Source organism: Phalaenopsis equestris, unplaced genomic scaffold (genome assembly GCF_001263595.1).
Source record: "Phalaenopsis equestris unplaced genomic scaffold, ASM126359v1 Scaffold000094, whole genome shotgun sequence".
In the NCBI taxonomy this organism is placed as follows: domain Eukaryota; kingdom Viridiplantae; phylum Streptophyta; class Magnoliopsida; order Asparagales; family Orchidaceae; genus Phalaenopsis; species Phalaenopsis equestris.
In genome coordinates, this window is record NW_018164536.1 from 6,464,821 (window position 1) to 6,470,820 (window position 6,000).

Below are 6,000 nucleotides of genomic sequence, written 5' to 3' on the forward strand. Positions count from 1 at the left end.
TTAAATAACATTTAACACTAATAAGAAATTATGAATATTCATAATGCCAGTTCAAAAGATTTTAATAATGTTATTAGTATAATTGCTTATGTTGTTGATGCTAGTAATAATCAAGGTTCACTTTTTCATTCTCTTTGTTCTTTCCAATTTAATCTCATTTACATATTATGACATTGTAATTAAGCAATTTATTCATATGTTCTTTCCAAGAAAGAGCTTCTAAGAAATTAAGCAAATTATGTTCGTTCCATCTTTTCATTTATTGCCGCTCTCCAAAGATCACAGTCTTGGCTCTCCACGGCTTCATTGTAGTCACAATGAATATTTGTCTTTGTAGCTAAAAGTGCAAATGCAATGTGATCCCTCAACCAAGCTAATTTTGGGACATCTGGCGTTTGGTCATGCTCCTACCAATAGATTCCTGAGTGGGAATCTCATCCTCAACATCTTCTTCCACCTCCTCATGATCACAATCAGTAGATAGCTCTTGAGTTGCCATTGAATCAAATATCTGAGTCGGAGTGGACGAACTTTGTGGAACAAATGGAGTGAGCTGAATCAAACTCCAACTTTTGATGCATATCTATGGTCCCAGTAGAACTCTCCACCTGCTTTGAGTCCAGGTTTTCAACAAGCTTGTTTCATCGAATGTAACATACTTGCTAGTGACAACCTTTCTTTCTGACTGATATAGTTTGAAGCCCTTAACTCCATGCTTGAAGCCAATAGAGATCACCTTGTTTGATCGTGGTTCCTTTTTATCGTTCTACAAGTGGTAATAAACTGAACACTGAAATACTCTCTTGTCCTCATAATCTCTAGTAGAATGCCCTGACCACATCTCTTTTGGGGTCTTCTTCCCAATTGCTGTAGAAGGCAGATGGTTTATCAAGTGACAGACATATTCTATTTTGATTATGTGTCTACCAGAGACGTACAAATATTGAAGTCAAATGCCTACATCCACTTTTCTACGACCATTCCGTGAGGCCAATAGAGATTGAAGTCAAATGTCGATCTTTAATCACTACAAAGTGATTTCAGCTAGATTAAGCCCAACTCAATAGTCGATGTAATAGCATACGTAATTTATACCATTGAATGTGGATTCATGGACACTAGAGCTCTTTACTTATGTATTTTCATTCAGGGTCGATCAAGGCAGCTACATTCATCTTAGCTCGGTTGGTAAGGTCCAACGGCTTGACCTGAAAAAATAAAATCAAGGACTGGAAGCTGTGTTCTTTCCTTGGATCCTCCTTCAGTGGTTGGGAAATTTAACATATCCCAACTAGAGAAATGTACAAGAAAAAGGTTGTGCCTTCTCGAACCAAAAATGGGAAAAAGGAAGTTGAAGGGAGGTGACACTCGGTCCATCAGTACACTAAGTTAGTGGTTATTGAGGGTAATTTCATTTTTATGTTTTCTCTAGAGTTTGACTTACAAATATTGAAAACTTGTGTTTTATTTATGTTTGCCCATGGCTTCACCCTCATGCTCTAAAACTCGAACTCCATCCTCTAACCCAATCTCATGAATCTGCTCCCCCTCCCATGGCTTCACCCTCATGCTCTAAAACTTGAACTCCACCGTGCTCAGGCTCCTTTCAATCATCCCTCCTGCAACTGCAAGTTTGCAATTACAGCAGAATCCCTAACATATTTGCTTGCTTGTTTTGCTTAAATATCAAAAAGTAAATGAACACCCTTTCTAGCATATTTGCTTTCCAAATTGCAATACCAGATAGCCTCCAAGTAAAAAATAAAAAACATGGTATTGGAAATCAAACCACAAATAACATCAAAATAGTTTGAATAGTGATTGACACCATGCCAAACAAATCTTTACCATTTAGAAGGTGCTTGAAAGTCTTTCGAAAGGCTATCTAAAACATTCAATCTCATTATAACTAATAAAACAATTACTGATTTAATGAAGAATAAGGTGCAACCTAACACTAACTCACAAAGTCCCATAAATTTCCATTAACCAAATTCTCTAGCATTGCTCTATGCACAAAGGAGGCCAATAGATAACCTAGTCTAGCAACTGATAAATAAACCAAATATTCCTGAGAGCTTCAATAACAACAAAAATGAAATTACCCTCATTGCCAACTGGATAAAACATATAAACCTTTAACAGAACAAATCAGAGATCCAACTGAAGGAAAAAGTGAGAGAACATTTTCATATTCCTAAATATTCAAATTACAACTCTCATTATATAGCATAAACTCTAGGGCAAACATAAATATTGAAGGAAGTTGACATACAAATATTGAAGTCAAATGCCTATCACAATCAATAGATAGCTCTTGCAGTTTAAAAACTTGTGTTTTATAAATAATTAGTCTGTTTGAAAAATTTAATTTTGCAAGTGTTATCTGTGAAATAATGTCTGTAATACCCCTCAGTATGAATTATGTAGATAGTATGGGTTTTTGCAATGTATGAAATTCTCCCTTTTTAATTGAGCAACCCAAGTAAGCTGAAATATGAAAGTAAAGTAAAAAATTAAATTATTAAATAAAAACAAACCTAGATTTTACAAAAATAATTTTTTTTTCTAAAATTTTAGGTATTTATTAATGTTTAAAAAGAAATGATTGTGAAAATTAACATTTATTTGGATTAAATCCAATGATGAATACTTAATATGAAAAATATTGAAGTAGAACACTAACCCAATTTTTTGCCTCCAAAATAATCATACAAACATGAGTTCAACATAAGCTGCATTAACCCAAACATACAAGTTCCATAACTAATACATCCTACAGTAGTACAACTTGCCTTTTGAAATACATCAAAACAAATACAACATCAACAACAACAACAGAAATGCTATGATAAAAAAATCGAACAAGAGCAAAATCCTCATAAGAAATTTCAGGTTTTCGAGATCCTTCTTTACTGTATCATTAGACCCATTTCTTTCTTCATCAACTATCACTAATTTGCAATCTTTGTTAGTTAGATTTTTGGGACATCTGTACAATTTTCTGCCAGCATTTACTTCTTCCTGAGTCGTGAAAACGACGCATAATGAGTTACAGTCACAAAATATTTCTCGATGTTTGGTCTCCTTGGAGCTTGTTGAATAACTTAAGCCCATTTTTTAAAATATATTTCTGTAAATTAATCATCAGCAAATAAATATCAAGAAATGCAAACTTAAAATCATCACACATGCATTTAACCCATCAAATAAATATTTAACCCATAACCCCACCTAATTATCATAAGATGTAGATAAATTAAAAATTAAAGTACATTTACATTAATCAACCTCACTGAGCAGACAACCCACTTTGCACTTATTAACATCACCGAGTAGACCAATATTTTCCAAGTAGGAAAATTTGAGCAGCCTCAAAATTAACATTCATTACACCCAACATGAGGGCATCAATTGAAAGCAGAGCAACCACATTCAAACTAAACAGTGCAATCACAAACTTTTTGCAGCTTATGAGCAGAAAACATATTTTAATTAACAAACAATGCTTATAATCGTTATGCAATGAATCCACAACCAAGAACATCAATACACATCCTAGAATGAAAATGAATTACAACACAATACATCAACCATTAAGTAATTGCTTCATGTAACTTGACCATCTCTTCAGCACCTTCTTCATCGCTTGTGGTTGGACTAACAATGTCATCATAGCCTATAATTATTTGTCTCATTCGATATTCATATGCTTTCAGAGTTACCAATTTGTTCCCATCAATACTTGCAAAATCAACATCAAACTGTGAATGATGACGTCGTATATAATTATGGAGGGTTATTATTGCAACATCAATTTTAATTTATTTTTCAAAAGAATAAGTTGACATATCTTATTGAATAACCTTTTTCTTTTATAAAAATACCAAATGCCCTCTCAATCTAGTGATGACTGACACTTAATGAACATTTCTTTTCCACTTAACTTTCCCTTTCAAAGTCTGGTTTGTGATATTTTGTGTTTAGAAATGGCTTTAAGAACCTCGTTGTAATGGATAACCACATTCACCAAATAATACTTTCCTGCAGGATTTGTCTTAAATGCATATATAAAAATATGGATACATCAAATTAATTTTTTTACTAAATGTCCTAACGAAATCAAAAAATTTAAGAAGGAAATACTAATGTCTTTGAAAAAAGACGGTTAATAAAAGTCCATTAACCTTAAAATGCAATCAAAATAGTCCATTCACCTTAATCCTATAGAACTACTACAAGCCCGAAATCTCGAATATTTTCGTTCATTTCTTTTTTTATTTTTGAATGAGCCACCAATTTGTCTATCGTCATATATTTTGGTTTTCCGAATAACTCTCTCTTCTAGATCATGCCAATGATCAGGAGAAGAAAGATATCAGAAAAGTAAGGCATATGATAAAGGAGATAAACAAGAGAAAAAACATGGAGAAGTTATGTGTGATAAACCTATTCTTTTGAAAATATTTTTTTGATCTTTTAAAATACTCTTAAATTATTTTTAAACTTTTTTTTTTGTTTATAGCTTCTTTTTTACATTTTTTTAAAATTATTTGAAATTATTTTTAAATGTTTTAAATTATTTGTAATATTGTTTAAATTATTATTTATTATTATTTTATTTTAGAATTATTTAATTTATTTGTAAGTTTTATTAAAATGGTTTTAAATAATTTCAAATGTCCCTTTAAGTTGCATTTAATTTTATTTAAGGATTTTAAAATTGCTTTAGAAATCAATTTTTGTTATTTTATGTTTTCCTAAAAGATTGTAAAATTATTTTTGAGAAAGTAATTTAAACGTTTTTAATGAAAGGGTTTAAACATTGTCTTTTTAAATAATTTTAAAATTATTATCTTAAAATGTTTTAATTATTATTATTATTATTATTACTATTATATGTTTTAAATTTTACTTTAATCACATGAAACTTGTAAAATGACATCACCTTTTTAATTATTTATTTTAATATTATTGTTTATTTTCACAAGAAGAACCTATATGTGAGAGGGTCTACTTCTCCTCTTTTTTGTTGTTATTATTATTTTTATTATTTATTTATTTTCATATACATATAACTACACATTACATAGATTTTGATTGAACTAAACATAAAATTTTCATAAGATAACATAGACACGAACATGTATATTTTTTCTAAGACAGCATAAACATGGAATTCTTCCTAATGGTCACACAAGCATGAAGTTTTCCTAAGAAAGCATAGAAATAGATGGATTATATTAACACATAATTTTATCATAAGAAGGACATGGATAAATTGCATTAATTCATGCTTTTGACATTATCAATACATGACTAACTTGTACTAATTCTTGCTTTTGATATAATTAAAACCATGAATAACTTGCACTAATTCATGCTTTTAACATAATTAAAATCAAATAAAATAAATAAAAAACAAAAAAAGAAAAATCAAGCATGTGGAGGAGTAAGTGGAGAGATGTGTGGAAAAGTATTGAAAGATGAGTGCTCAGAAATGAGTATGTAGAAGTGAGAAGAAGTACAAAGGGGAAGAGGAGGCAGATGAGAGGAGGGTTCAAAGAGAAGAACCAAAGAAGAAGAAAGAAAAATGGAGTAGAAGAAGTGAACGAAAAAGTCAGAGGAATAAGTAGACTGAAGAAGATTTATAGTAGAAGGAAGCCGAAGAACTGGAAAGCACTAAGCATCGATTGAGAAGAGGATGAAGAGAAGAGTGAGTTCTATTAGGGAGTGAGAGAGTGGCCAAGAGTCAGAGCATGCGTGGATTTTGACAAAGCGAGGCTAATATAGAATGAAGATATGAAGATGTCCTAAAGGGGGCACTGTTTTGCTCCAAGAAAGAGTAGGAGTCCCACATATTGCTCACGACGTGATCACATTGTTGGGCGGTGTAATTACGCCTCCCAATCGGGTTTGAAAATGTGGTCATCTCACCTTGCACTTCATTATTATGTCTTATATCAATGAAAATTAAATCATATATGATTCTTCATATCA